The sequence below is a fragment of the Aquarana catesbeiana genome, linkage group LG01 (assembly GCF_042186555.1).
Source record: "Aquarana catesbeiana isolate 2022-GZ linkage group LG01, ASM4218655v1, whole genome shotgun sequence".
NCBI lineage: Eukaryota > Metazoa > Chordata > Amphibia > Anura > Ranidae > Aquarana > Aquarana catesbeiana.
Window position 1 is genome coordinate 758,984,403 of NC_133324.1, and position 16,342 is coordinate 759,000,744.

A 16,342-nucleotide genomic window follows, 5' to 3' on the forward strand; every position below is an offset into this window, starting at 1 on the left:
TAGAATCAGAATTGGTACATTTAATAAGTGTTTTTCTAGAAGCATTTGGAAATTTGATTTTATGTGTTATCCTAACAGGAGACATTACTTCACCTCTTATGCGTCCCTAATGTCTCCATGGAATAGCAGATGTGGACATCAACATAGATATACATGCCTGGTATACAGTTATTACAGATACAACTTTATTTTGTAAAAATCTCAGCAAGCTGCTGTGGGAACATCAGTATTCTGTAATGACTCTTTTGAGCAACAGCAAATACTTCACAACGATATCCAGACTTCAGGATGAACTGCTAAATGTAGAATACAAATGATCTACTGCAGATGGTGGAGGAGGAAAAATGACCCTGACGATAACCAGGATAATGTTCCTAGTAAAAACTGTTTTAGTTTTTTTTTTTCTTCTTTTTAAGAATAAGCATTATGTTTTAAATTGGATGCTCTTAACACCCAGATTAACCCTTTAAGACTTAAAAGTAATATTTTGTGTGTAGCAGTAGAGTATTTAAACTGTCTCATTATATAGCAAGCAAACAAATCCTATAAGTTTCAACAGTTTTGTCTGTTTGAACACCGCCAGAAAAAAAAAAATCTCTTTTAATTCCATTAAATTAGTTGAAACCAGGTAGACTTTATATTAACTTTATTATATTAACTCACAATCCATCCACTATGTTAGCAGCTAACATTGTTAAAGTGGTTGTAAATCCACATGAAAAAAAAAAGACATGCAAGACAAAGGCATAATGAGCTAGTATGCATAGCATACTAGCTCATTATGTAGTACTAACCTGAGATCAAAGCCCCCGCTGCAGTGCCCGTACACAGCACCGGCCATCGTCATTTCTCCCCAGAGTTACTTCTGGGTATCGCGGTTCCGGCGCTGTGATTGGCCAGAGCCGCGATGATGTCACTCCTGCGGGTAGCTGCCGGTAATGGCACACTCACATACGTGCTGTTTGCCTCAGTGTGCATGTGCCGATGATGTCGGCACATGCAGATACACGGTTTAGGAGATATCCGGGGTAGCTACAGGTAAGCCTTATTATAGCCTTACCTGTAGCAAAAAGTGGTTTGTAAGGGTTTACAACCACTTTAACATATTCTCAAAACCTAAATAAAGTTAAAACCTAAATGCAGCCAAAATAAAAACAGAAAAATCGCACAAGGGATATAACTTACAGTCAGTAAGATGTGTCCCTTGTGCTGATGCCTCTACTTTTAGTATAAAATCCCCTCTGTCCATGCCCCCCCAGCCTCAATGCTGTAATCTTTTAGTTAATACAGCTAAGGGGCTATCACAGGCTCTCATCAAGAGATGTCTATGCCTATCAGGGATTAAGCGATAATTCTCCCACTCTACAAGACTCTGGTCCGGCCACACCTGGAGTATGCTCTCCAGTTCTGGGCACCAGTCCTCAGGAAGGATGTACTGGAAATGGAGCGAGTACAAAGAAGAGCAACAAAGCTAATAAAGGGTCTGGAGGATATTAGTTATAAAGAAAGGTTGCGAGCACTAAAATTGTTCTCTGGAGAAGAGACGCTTGAGAGGGGATATGATTTCAATTTACAAATAGCATACTGATGACCCCACAATAGGGATAAAACTTTTTTGCGGAAGGGAGTTTAACAAGACACGTGGCCACTCATTAAAATGAGAAGAAAGGAGGTTTAACCTTAAACTGCGTAGAGGGTTCTTTACTGTAAGAGTGGCAAGGATGTGGAATTCCCTTCCACAGGCAGTGGTCTCAGCGGGGGGCATAAATAGTTTAAAAAAACTATTAGATAAGCACCTTAACGACCACAATATACAGGGGTATACAATGTAATACTGACATATAATCACACACATAGGTTGGACTTGATGGACTTGTGTCTTTTTTCAACCTCACCTAATATGTAACTATATAATACCCTTTCCACCCAGCTGCTCCATTCAAAGAAGCCATACCACAGTTTCAGAGGGTCAGGGGTTTCAACAGAAGTTCTGAGGACAAAAAAAATTACACTGCTAAGACATCTGAACAATAGCTGATTACTGCACCAAAAGAAAGAGGAATCTGTGACTAGCCATGATCCTGAGGACTTCTCCTGTGCACCACATACCAGCTCTACTAGACTGGACATTTCATAGCAGTCAGTACCAACATCAACAGTAGCTTCTTTAACCTTTAATGAGAAGGAATTGGATCTGTTTTCATTTTAGATGGAGATACATTTTCCATGTTTAACTTGCACCAAAAACCTCCCTAATGGGGCCTCCATCTATCCTCCAGGCCCTCATAGCAGCTGCATGTGCTGCTATGGGTATAGTTGTGCCAATGACCAATATATGCATTCATTTTACCCATATTTTTTGTAAGTGGTTTTACCCGTTGCTCCTGTTTTGTTCACTCCCCATTCTGTGCATGATGGGCAATCTATTACTTCAACAGGATCCAGCAGTAGAATAGTGGCCAATTTTTTTGCTCGATAAGCAGAGAAAAACAGCTAATAACACTTTCAAACATCCTCCGATCCCCAATGAATGCCATGCCAAAATCCAAGTAACATTATAAGCCCTTTGTCAACTGCCAACGTTCCAAAAACATTAATTTAATTTATCAGTTTCTAGCCACACTTAGGAAAGATTTGTATGTTTAATTTCATTTTTCTATTACAGATCACAATTAATAAAGTATATTTGCTAGGCATTTGATTTGCTCTACCATGCAAGGCAAGTGTGTATAGTACTACAATGCAAATAATTAATTTATGTAACACTGCAAATTAATTTTTCTAGAGGACTGGAAGATTTGAAATGATTATTCCAAGAAGGCCTATGGAGAGTGATCAAAGCAAGTAAAATGTAATTGGACTTTCCCTTTCAAGTAAAAGTGCTGTCAGTTACTTGCAGCGGGGAACACATTTTGCATGCACTTGCTCGGAAAAGTAAGTGATATAATATAGGCTATGATATTACATGAGCTTTTGGTCCTTTTCTGAACCTCTGTCTCAGTGTCAGCTGAACAAACGTCAGCAATCTAACTTGGCAAGTATGTGTGTGTGTGTGTCCACTGTGACCATCATTTCCATCTGAATCTTCCGCTGGAAGCCTTTATAATCTCTTTACTGTTTAATCCAAAACATCTATACTAACCAGCCTCCTGCTGTTTTGGAGAAATAAAACGTCTGTACAGTACAAACCACCGGGATGTGAAAAAGCGTGGCTTTTTAATGAATGACTCATTCTGTTTTAATGGGAGAGACAAATGGGATTAAAAGAACACCACCATTTAATTGTTCGTTGGCCGACAATGTGTTGGGAATGAGGTGAAATAAGAATTAAGTGAAAGTTATAGCATTTTTTTTTTTTACAGCTATATATATTTAGCTACATGTTCAGTACAGAATGTTAACAGGTTTCTTCCTAGAAGGTATTCTTAAGCTGACCTCCATTTGTACTACAAGTATAAGAAATTATTTATACTGTTTGCACTTATATACTGTATATATTTTTTTGCTAATAGAAAGGAAGATAGAAACACACCTAAAATTGTAGTGCTTGCAATAGGGATCAGTGCAACAATTCCACAATTCATATAGGCAAAATGTAAACAGGTTGCAGCACAAACTTCTTCTTTAATGACAAAAACAAATTTGTCACATTAATATATCAAATTGGCTAGGTACAAATATAAGGAACAATTGATACTGGGATATATATATATATATATATATATATATATATATATATATATATATATATATACTGTATTACCAAAAGTATTGGGACACCTACATTTACATGCGCATGAACTTTAATGGCATCCCAGTCTTATGGGGCGTACACACGGTCGGACTTTTCGTCTACAAAAGTCCGACAGCCTGTCCGACAGACTTCCGGCGGACTTTCGGCGGACTTGCAGCAGACTTTCTAACGAACGGACTTGCCTACACACGACCACACAAAAGTCCGACGGATTCGTACGTGATGACGTACACCGGACTAAAATAAGGAAGTTCATAGCCAGTAGCCAATAGCTGCCCTAGCGTGGGTTTTTGTCCATCGGACTAGCACACAGACGAGCGGATTTCGGGGTCCGTCGTAGTTACGACGTAAAGATTTGAAGCATGTTTCAAATCTAAAGTCCGTCGGATTTGAGGCTGAAAAAGTCTGCTAAAAGTCCGGAGAAGCCCACACACGATCGGATTACCAGCCAGCTTTAGTCCGTCGGCGTCCGTTGGACTTTTGTAGACGAAAAGTCCGACCATGTGTACGCCCCATAAGTCTGTAGGGTGCAATATTGAGTTGGTCCACCCTTTACAGCTATAACGGCTTCAACTCTTCTGGGAAGACTGTCTACAAGGTTTAGGAGTGTGTCTATGGGAATGTTTAACCATTCTTTCAGAAATGCATTTGTGAGGTCAGGCACTGATGTGGACAAGAAGGCCTGGCTTACGGTCTCGCTCTAATTAATCACAAAGGGTTTCTATTGCGGTTAAGACTCTGTGCCGGTCAGTCAACTTCCTCTACCCCAAGCTTGCTCATCCATGTCTTTATGGACCTTGCTTTGTGCACTGGTGCGCAGTCATGTTGGAACAAGAAGGGGCCACCCCCAAACTGTTCCCACAAAGTTGGGAGCATGAAATTGTCCAAAATGTCTTGGTATGCTGATGCCTTAAGAGTTCCCTTCACTGGAACTAAGGGGCCAAGCCCAACCCCTGAAAAACAACCCCACACCATAATACCCCCTCCACCATATGATTTGGACCAGTGCACAAAGCAAGATCCATAAAGACATGGATGAGCGAGTTTGGGGTGGAGGAACTTGACCGGCCTGCACAGAGTCCTGACCTCAATCCGATAGAACACCTTTGGGATGAATTACAATGGAGACTGCAAACCAGGCCTTCTGTTTTTTATTGTTTATATGTACTCATGCATTTGTTAGCATAATGTTTTTCATGTGTATTTACTTGGCTATCCAAACAATGAGCCATAGTGTGCAAAAAACAGTAACCCATAGAATGCACAGCCTGAAATAATCTTTTAAAGCCCAACTCAAGCCAAAACTTTTTATTTTTCTTTGTATAGAACTAGAGCTGGGAAGGGTTAGAAACTCTTGGATTATTTCAGCTGACTGTGTCTGTATTGGGGTATCAGAGCAGGAAGGAATTAGATATCTCTCCAATAGTGTCAGAAATGTAAAAAAAGGGATGGAAATTTTAACTTCCCACTGTATCCAAAACTAAAAAAAAACAGAGTTTAGTTTTAAAGCATCTTATTACAATAAATCAAAATGTTGTTTATTGCTTTGGCTTACTGTGCTTTGTACATTATTGCTATACATGTAAAAAGGTTGACTGCTGTACAATTATATGTATATATATATATATATATATATATATATATATATATATATATATATACATTATCTCACAAAAGTGAGTACACCCCTCACATTTTTGTAAATATTGTATTATATCTTTTCATGTGACAACACTGAAGAAATTACACTTTGCTACAATATAAAGTAGTGAGTGTACAGCTTGTATAACAGTGTAAATTTGCTGTCCATTCAAAATAACTCAAAACACAGCCATTAATGTCTAAACCACTGGCAACAAGAGTAAGTACACCCCTAACTGAAAATGTCCAAATTGGGCCCAATTAGCCATTTTCCCTCCCGGTGTCATGTGACTCGTTAGTGTTACAAGGTTTCAAGTGTGAAATGGGGAGCAGGTGTGTTAAATTTGGTGCTATCGCTATCACTCTCTCATACTGGTCACTGGAAGTTCAATATGGCACCTCATGGCAAAGAACTCTCTGGGGATCTGAAAGAAAGAATTGTTGCTCTGCATAAAGATGGCCTAGGCTTTAAGAAGATTGTCAAGACCCTTAAACTGAGCTGCAGTAGCTGGCCAAGACCATACAGTGGTTTAACAGGACAGGTTTGACTCAGAGCAGGCCTGGTCATGGTCGACCAAAGAAGTTGAGTGCACATGCTCAGCATCATATCCAGAGGTTGTTTTTGGGAAATAGATGTATGAGTGCTGCCAGAATTGCTGCAGAGGTTGAAGGGGTGGGGGGTCAGCCTGTCAGTGCTCAGACCATACGCCACACACTGCATCAAATTGGTCTGTATGGCTGTCATCCCAGAAGGAAGCCTCTTCTAAAGATGATGCCCAAGAAAGCCTACAAACAGTTTACGGAAGACAAGTAGACTTAGGTCATGGATTACTGGAACCTTGTCCTGTGGTCTGATGAGACCAAGATAAACCTATTTGGTTCAGATAGTGTCAAGCGTATGTGGCAGCAACCAGGTGAGGAGTACAAAGACAAGTATATCTTGCCTACAGTCAAGCATGGTGGTGGGAGTGTCATGGTCTGGGGCTGCAAGAGTGCTGCCAGCACTGGGGAGCTACAGTTGATTGAGAGAACCATGAATGCCAACATGTACTGTGACATTCTGAAGCTGAGCATGATCCCCTGCCTTCGGAGACTGGGCTGCAGAGCAGTATTCACAACATGATAATGACCCCAAACACACCACCAAGACTATCACTGCCTTGCTAAAGAAGCTGGGAGTAAAGGTGATGGACTGGCCAAGCATGTCTCCAGACCTAAACCCTATTGAGCATCTGTGGGGCATCCTCAATTGGAAGGTGGAGGAGCACAAGGTCTCTAACATTCACCAGCTCCATGATGTCCTCATGGAGAGTGGAGGAAGACTCCAGTGGCAACCTGTGAAGCTCGGGTGAACTCCATGCCCAAGAGGGTTAGGGCAGTGCTGAAAAATAATGGTGGCTGTACACTCACTACTTTACATTGTAGCAAAGTGTAATTTCTTCAGTGTTGTCACATGAAAAGATATAATAAAATATTTACAAAAATGTGAGGGGTGTACTCACTTTTGTGAGTTAATGTATATATATATATATATATATATATATATATATATATATATATATATATATATATATGTGTGTGTGTGTGTATATATACAGTATATATCACTGTGTTTTAGGCAGGTGTTGAAAAATGCTGTAAATTAAGAATGTTTTCAGAAATAGAAGTATCAATAGTATATTTTTATAATTTAAGAAAATGAAAGGTAAATGAACAGAAAGAAATCCAAATTAAATAATTATTTGGTAATTTGGTGTGACTACCCTCTGTCTTCAAACCAGCATCAATTCTTCTAGATACACTTGCACACAGTTTTTAAAGGAATAGGCAGGTAGGTCGTTCCAAAAATCTTAGAAAACTAACCATAGATCTTCTGTGGATGTAGGCTGCCTCAAATCATTCTGTCTCTTCTTGTAATCTCAGACAAACTCAATGATATTGAGATTAGGGCTCAATGGGGGCTACACCATAATTTCCAGGGCTCCTTGTTCTTCTTTATGCTGAAGATAGCTCTTAATGACATTGGCTGTATGCTTGGGGTCATTGTCCTGCTGCGGAATATATTTGGGGCCAATCACACGTCTCCCTGATGGTATGGCATGATGGATAAGTATCTTGCCTGTGTTTCTCAGCATTGAGGACAACATTGATCCTTACCAAACCGCCAACTCCATTTGCAGAAATGCAGCCTCAAACTTGCAGGGGACCTCCACTATGCTTCACTGTTGCCTGCATGCAGACACTCATTACTGCACTGCTCTCCAGCCCTTCAGCGAACAAGCTGCCTCCTACTACAGCCATATTTTTCACATTTTGACTGAGCAATCTAGAGCACCTGCTCCCCTTTTTCTGCACTCCAGTTTCTAAGTTTACATGCATAGTTGAGTTGCTTAGCCTTGCTTCCACATCAGAGGTATTGCTTTTTGGCCACAATTCTTCCATGAAGATCATTTCTGGCCAGACTCTTCCATAAGTCCTGTGTTGATGGCCTTGCTGGACATTTTCTGATGTCCTTGCTGATACAGTATAACTGCCTTGTGTTTTGTTACTGGTGCCGTGGTGTATGACTTGTGACATGAACTGTCTTTCACAACCCCACCTTAGTGGTAGAGTTTAAATGTTCTTCACCCAGTTTTCAACCTCCTACACAGCTGTTTCTGTTTCAGTTAATGACTGTGTTTTAACCTACATATGAAATTGATGATCATTGGCACCTTCTTGGTATAATTGAATATTCATACACCTGACTCTAATCCTACAAAATCCCTTTCTTTGTGCAAGTGTACAAAGTGTGCAAGTGTAAAAACTGATCATGGTTTGAAGCCAAAAGGTAGTCACACCAAATATTGATTTGATTTTGATTTTTCTTCTGTTTGCTCACTTTGCATTTTGTAAACTGATAAAAATAAACAATTGAAATATATATTTTATACTTTAACATTTTTACTTCATGGCATTTTTTCACACCTGCTTAAAACGTTTACATAGTTATATACACACACACACAGGGATTTTTCCAGGCAGAACATGGTGGTTCCACTGAACTCTCCATGCACTCAGCCATGCTATTCTTGTTGCAGCAGCACCTAAAGCCTGTGCCCACCCAGCAGCCTGCACTCTTCTACTGAGGTTTTCTGCAGCAGATGTTCTCTATCACGTACTGTCATGAGGGAGATTTGGGGGTAGAAGGAGAGCTCTGTACTGGGGAAGAAGGAGGATTTGGGGGTAAGGGGGAGTCATTTTTGGTTGTAAACGCGGCCAGTGAGATATGCACTCCTGAACCCTGTACTCTGTATGCAGGGTACTCCTGAACCCTGCACTCTGTACATAGCGCACTCCTGAACTCTACACTCTGTATATAGTGCCCTTCTTAACTCTGCACTCTGTATGAAGCGCAGTCCTGAACACTGCACTGTGTACGTAGTGCACTTCTGAATCCTGTACTCTGTAAGCAGGGCAGTCCTGAACCCTGCACTCTGTAAACAGTCCAGTCCTGAACCTTGCACTCTGTAGGTAGTGCACTCCTGAACCCTGCACTCTGTATGTACTGCACTTCTGAACCCTGCACTCTGTACATAGTGCAATCCTGAGCTCTCTATATATCTCCAGCACTCTTTATGTAGTGCACTTCGGAACCCTGCTGTCTGTACAAAACATGTTCCTGAACTCTGCACTCATGAACTCTGCGCTCTTTATGTAGTGCACTTCTGAACCCTGTACTCTGTAAGCAGTCCAATCTTGAACCCTGGACCCTGTATGTAGTGCACTCCTGAATCCTACAATATGTATATGGTGCACTCCTGAACCCTGCACTCTGTACATAGCACAATCCTGAACTCTGCATTCCTGAACTCTGTACTGTCTACATTCCTGAACTCTACACGCCTGGACTTTGAACTATGTTTGTAGTGCACTTCTGAACTCTGCTGTCTGTACATAACATGCTCTTCCAATTTTAACCTTGTTTTTAACACAATGCCAGGCTTTTTGGTTAGCTGTTATTTCTGTCATTTCAAATATTCTCATCTCTGCAAAGAAATGTGAGGTTTTCAGTTTCTGTATTGTGTGTCATTTTAATCCTTTGCTATATGCAATCAGTGGAAGGGAAATAGTGTACACACATATCTTTAAACTTTGGCTTTCTATTTAGAATAAAATAGAAATACTGTATGGCAGCCACAGTCATATCATTATGCAAACATCTCCAGGTAATTAATGCAGCCCTGTAACCATTAATGCACATTTACATTCATTTTGCTTAAAGCAAGCAGTGTAAATACCTGCACTTGACCTGGTATCAGCTTTTTGCAGTCCCTATATAGAAGACCTGAAATGTAAGAGAAAGAAGTAGTAAAAAGAACCAGTTGGTTCATGTGCTGACAGGAAGCAAGCTACTAGGAAGAGTAAGCAAAGTGATAAAGAGATGAGCTCATTACTGTGCTGCTTCTTCCATCACTCCCAAATCACAGGCTGAGGTGGGTGCAGAATGACCTAGGCTCTGAAGAAGTGGATTCAATGAAGTTGGTAATCAGATTGAGGGCTTCTAATGGAAAACAAGGTGCTACAGAGGAATTCTCTCTTTTCATTGGCTATTCATTTTCATTCTAATTTTGAGTGTTGTGTTAAATTTAACCTATTTTAGAATAGCTATTTTAACTCTGGGAATATTGGTCAGATAATGTCATGTTTCTGGTATGGTAGTCAAATAATGACATGGTCGATGTTTGCTGGACAGATGGTATTATGGCTGATACTGTATATGCCAGGCACATAATGCCATGGTTGTGTTTTCATGGCCCGATTATGTTGTGATTGAAGTCTAGTGTACAGATTATGTTGTGATTGAAGTCTGGTGTACAGATTATGTTGTGGCTGGGTTATGATGGCCATATGATGCTGTAGTTCATGAATGCTGAACAGACTATGCCATGGAAGAAGTATACTGGGCAGATTATGCTGCGGTTGAGTTGTGTTGAACAGATACTGTAGTTGAAGTATACCAGAAAGATTACGTTGTATTAGAGGTATGATGGACAAATTATACTGTGGTCGCGCTATAATGGGCAGGTCATGCTGTAGATGAGGTATACTGTGCCGATCTGCTTGTTGTTCAGGTATTCTGGGCATTCACGTATGATGGTTTGATTATATATTGGTTGAGGAATGCTAGGCAGGTTATACCATGATTGAAGTATGCTGGGCGGATTTTGCCTTGGTTGAGGTATAGTTGTCATATTATGCCATACCTATGGTATAATGTGGCTGGTGTTGAGCAAAAAGGATTTCCAACATTTAGCCTAGAATATCTTGACAGAAGGTAAAAATATCATATACAGTACATTCTGTCCTCCCATATAGTGCACAGTTACACAACAGGCTGTATCTATATTGTATTGAGTAAGTGTTGAGTAGGTATAGTGATCGGTGCTTCCCTGTCCATGCCTTCAAGCCCACATTGGTTAAGAGGAGATTCCCAATGGAAGTAGAAATTGTGCTAAATGTTAGTAAAACAAGAGCACTCTACAGTACTGCTAGGTACTAAGTTCATAAGCAACAACAACATTGTCACTACAAATTAACAACAATTATCTGGATCTTAAATTCCTTACTTTTGGGAAGTGGGTCAAAAGAACTAACAGTCTATCTTTTATAAAAATGTAGGTTTGCTTAATCCATTTTCACACTGAAACAGATGAAAAATAAATATAAAATGCATGACTAATATGTGGATAATATGTTAATATATAAATACCTTGCAAATGAACCATTCAGTTAAAACCTTGCTTGGTTACCATTCAACTCTGAATACATAACAGCAACTAGTAACTAAGTGCATATTCTCACATGGGCTACTCATTTAAAATATAAACTAATAAATCAAAGACACTTTAACCACTTGCCACCCACCATATAGCAAAATGACGGCGGCAAAGTGGTTTCAATATCCTGACTGGGCATCATATGATGTCGCCAGGATATTAAGCCCTGGGGGTGATCGTTGCTGCGGTGTGTTAGTCTGACACACCACAACTCCGATCTAGGTAAAGAGTCTCTGACGGAGACTCTTTACCAGATGATCAGCCGTATCCAATCACGGCTGATCACAATGTAAACAAGAAGAGCTGTTGATCGGCTTTTCCTCAGTCGCGTCTGTTAGACACGAGTAGAGGAGAGCCGATCGGCTGCTCCTCTGACAAGGTGGATCTGTGCTGATCGATTATCAGTGCAGCCCCCCGAGGATGCCCACACTGGACCACCAGGGACACCACCAGGACCACCAGGGATGTCACCACCTGGTATGCCACCCTAGACCACCAGGGATGCCAATCGGTGCCCACAATGGATGCCAATCAGTGTCCACAATGGGCATCACTGATTGGCAGGCATTATTGTTTGGCACTGATTGGCATCCATCAGTACCATACATTACAGTACATCAGTGCCACCTATCAGTGCCCATCCATGCCCATCCGTGCCACCTTTCATTGCCCATCCGTGCCGCCTATTAGTGCCCATCCATGCTGCCTATCAGTGCCCATCTGTACTGCCTATCAGTGCCCATCAGTGCCACCTATGTGTACCCATCAGTGCTGCATATCAGTGCCACCTATCAGTGCCCATCAGTGCCGCCTATCAGTGCCCCATCAGTGCAGCATATTAGTGCCCATCATCAGTGCCCATCAATGCCACCTCATCAGTGCCACCTCATCAGTGCCCATCAGTGCCGCCTCATCAGTGCCCATCAGTGCCCATCAGTGAAGGAGAAAACTTACTTATTTACAAAGTTTTGTAACCGAAACAAAGTAAAAACATTTTTTTTTCAAAATAAATATCCCAGAGGTGATCAAATACCACCAAAAGAAAGCTCTATTTGTGGGAACAAAAGGATAAAAATTTAGTTTGGGTACAGTGTAGCATGACCGCGCAATTTTCATTCAAAGTGTGACAGCACTGAAAGATGAAAATTGGTCTGAGCAGGAAGGTGTATAAGTGCCCAGTATTGAAGTGGTTAATTAGCTCTAGAACAGATTTCTCAAGGCATTCACATTAACCTAAGCAAGATCAATGAAATATTCGGAAGTTTGGCTATGTCCCACAGATGTTAACAACACATTTTCCACTAGGGGCACTGTTTCAGTATAATGCTTTATTTCATTGCAGCTCCCTTTAACAATATAAACATAAGAGTTTGGAAGCTACATAACCTGCTATAAGTAAAACTTTACGGATTTTAAACAAATGATATCCTATCTATAACCGAATATAAGTACTTTTCCCTTTAAAGTGACATACCTAAAAGCAAGACAATGTGCAAATTTAATTTACAATATATTTATTTTTAATGGAACAGGAGATAGCCAGTCTGCATAAATATTTGGTAATGGTAATATACAAAATATCACTTAACATTCCAAGATTTTATCTAGGCTACATCTTCCCTATTACATTTTTTTTAAGGTAAATTATATCTTTCCTTTACAAAGTGAGACGTTGAGAACATATCCACATGTTAAAACCAACCTAATGTATAAGGTGACTTTAGCTTTATGTAAACTCTACTAAAATAGGTATAGATAGCAAATATAAATGGAGGCAATATAAGTAAATTATGCTTGACTCTACTGAGCAGAAAATGTTTAATTCTATTAAGACCCATTTCATCCAGTGCTATCTTCTCCCTATCATTTATCCATAATGAACTAATAAACAATAGACGGATTATTAAAACAGACTTGTCCTTAATTACAGCGCTGACGATAAGAGCAAAAGAACAAATGCTTAAAGTGGGTAGCTAGTAAATTGAGAAGCTTGAACTGGAATGGAATGATCAAGTTGAAGGTAATGAAAAGGAACAATAAAACATGCATATAAACTACCTCTGCATTGCTAAAAAGTTGATTTGCATGTTAGCTTATATAAACATGTATAAACTGGCTGAGTCATAAACATCTATAGCTAATAAAATGCTACCTGTGTAATGTCAACATAACCACATTACCATGTCTGGAGCTGTACTGTCATTATGTTTAGATGTATGTGTATTAATAATCACATACATGGACCCTTTTGTCAAATTAACTTCTGCCTTTGATACTACACAGCCACTTGTCAAAGCTGGCCATCATTAGTAGCAATGCAAAAGTGACATGTGGTATAAATTATGTTACTACATTTTGTTTACAAAAAAAATGCCATACCCCTTTTTGGTTGTCACCACAATCTTATCTTATATAGCCCACCAGGCTGATGTGTTAGGCTCACCATTTCACAAAATGCAATCTGTTTGTACAATCTTCTTTAGATCTACCAACAAGTATGTATTGTAAAGATCTCCTTAGTTGGATCCAAATTGACTTGATAGGTCAGGTAGGTTCTCGGATTACCTAGTTTTTGGGGATTTTTTTTATCTAAATTTGATTGTATGAAAATGTATAGTCAGTGTTTGATGTGTATGGTGAGCCTGATGAGGAGTACAGAGTCACCATTCTATCTGAACTTAGTTCAGCAACTTAAACTGTAAAGATCAACGATGTGTTAGGCAGGTCATCCTGATTCTTGAAAATTAATAGCAATGCATGGTGTAGAAGAATGCTCACCTAAGAGTCCTTCAGAGTGAACAGGTGAGAAGGTTTCAGTAAGTCGTTATATAAGAGATAGTAAGCAGAGTGTGGAGCTCACAGCTTATATGGAAACTAAGAAGCACTATATATATTAAATAAATGATAGATAGATAGATAGATAGATAGATAGATAGATAGATAGATAGATAGATAGATAGATAGATAGATAGATAGATCCAGTATATATATATATATATATATATATATATATATATATATATATATACATATACATTTGTTTCTTCTTTTTTTTTCCTTTTATTGGTTGAACTAGATGGACTTGTGTCTTTTTTTTTCAGCCAGACTATGTAACTATGACAATTACTAGGATAATTGCTGGGCTATTTATACTAAAACAAGCAAAGTCCGGCTGTCATATGAAGGCTAGAGCAAATCACCAAGACACCTAGAAATATGCTTACATTTGCAGATGTTAGAATTCAACAGCAGAACACATAAGCTGGCTGTATTATAGAATTTCCTGCTTACTGTGTGTATGCTTAGCAAGACAAGCATCTAACTGACACACATCTACTGTCTTTTCTATTTAACTCGATGCTTTAACATACTACATGCCAGAGTTGCAAATCCACAAATGCAAGATCACAATAAAAAAAAAAAAAAAAAAAAAAAACTGTACTGTACCTTCCTATGGATTCTGCATCTTCTTCCTGCACATGGAAATGGATAAAGAATGTAGAGACAGAAAATGGGAATGGGGCATAGCTCCAGTTTTTTTTTTTTCTTTGCTTGAGACTGTAAAGATTGTAGAAGATTCAGCGACGCCCCCTTAGCTGTCAGCTCCACCTTACTCTCACATCACATGCTAATGTGCAAAGCTTCACATCTTGCAATGCTGGCTACAAAAACCCTATCACCTTCACATTACCCATCTGGGGGTGTGTTGCTTAGTAATCCTGAGAGAAATGCAATTAGATAGAAAACCACAGGAGAAAAAAAAGCTGCTTGAGCTGACAACAGCTTTGAAGTGTGTGGAAGTTTGGATTGCCAAGCTGGATATAGGTCCCTGTAATATGTTTGCAGGTCACTGCCACCTGGTGGATACATACAATTATTGTTTTCACATCAGATGACAGCGATTTAAAAGTCAGGAGCTGCTCTGATCAGCGATCCTGTAACAAGCGATATTCATTCTGTTCTGGGCTCTACCAGCTATATACATTTAATCTGAGCTTACATCATTTACTATGCAATGAGGTGAATTAAAATCCATAGTGATCTGAGTTCAGATGTAAAAAGCAAAATGTTATGAACTGTATGATGTCCATAGGTGTGACAACACATTCATACTGGGATTGGTGAGAAGCAGTGATAAGATCTCAGCCCAGCCGGGTTATCTACCTTCAGCACCTTGGACAGCGCTGTCTATTACCCTGTATAGATATCACAATAAGCTGATAACAAGCCTCTCCTGTCATTGCCGGACCATCATCATCTGTCACATAATCATCTAGTTCACATCTCCCAGTATAGTCTACTATATAATTACTGTTCAATCACCCTTTTCCATGAAAGCAACAATTAAACCACAGATGTCTGCTGTAGCAGAGGAAAAAAAAACAATCTTATTCCACCCCTAAATCTCTACAAACTATTCTGCAGGATCTAATAAACGTATTGATCTTCATGATAATCGATCTCTTTTTATACTTACTTATTGCAGTATGTTCTGTTCAATGCTTTTCTCATTCTAAAGCACCACGCCTGCCACATTCCTATTATCCACAAGTATGCAGAAATCCTCAAGAATTCGTTTTTCTTTTTTGTTTTGTTTTTTAATAGAAGACAATATTTGGACATGAATTCCAGGAATCTCAAAGTATGATTGCCAATTTTCCTTATTCCTCCCTCTCTAGTCTTATGGCAGAGCCCATCCATCAAATGATTAGAAGCTGTCAGAATCATTAGAGAAGAATAAGGATGAGCTGCCCGTTATTCATTCAGTTCTAAATACAAGTAAGGGAGGATCTAAAAGCAGATTCATTGTTCTACACCACTAGACCTTCCACACAACAACAATGCCATGCTTGCCTTTGTGCTGCCAGGCATGCCACATCTTAATCTCATGCTGTCTTTTACAGTCAGGATGGGAGTATCATTTCTGCTGGTGAATGATGCCACTCAGGGGAGCCCCATTGAATATATATATATATATATATATATATATATATATATATATATATATATATATATATATATATATATATATACAGTATGTATGTAAATAATCAAAGAAGAAAAGAAGAATATTGCAGATAGACTATATGTATATACCTATAAATATCGATCTATCAAGGGAGTCTAG

At 39.3% G+C, this 16,342-nt stretch overlaps 1 protein-coding gene across 3 annotated transcripts in view; it reads right to left on the reverse strand.

Moving 5' to 3' along the window:
• Window positions 1-16,089, reverse strand: part of NPY1R (neuropeptide Y receptor Y1) — a 149,513-nt gene extending 133,424 nt beyond the window's left edge. The window contains exons 1-2 of one of the 3 annotated variants that reach the window (XM_073606041.1): window positions 14,662-15,122; window positions 9,676-9,722 (exon numbers count right to left, since the gene is read on the reverse strand). The gene's annotated coding sequence lies outside the window, so the exon portion shown is untranslated. Of the gene's footprint in view, window positions 1-9,675; window positions 9,723-14,661; window positions 15,123-15,691 lie in introns of those variants that run through there. The other 2 variants (XM_073606046.1, XM_073606040.1) reach the window with 2 other exon arrangements.
• Between the last annotated feature and the right edge of the window lie 253 nt (window positions 16,090-16,342).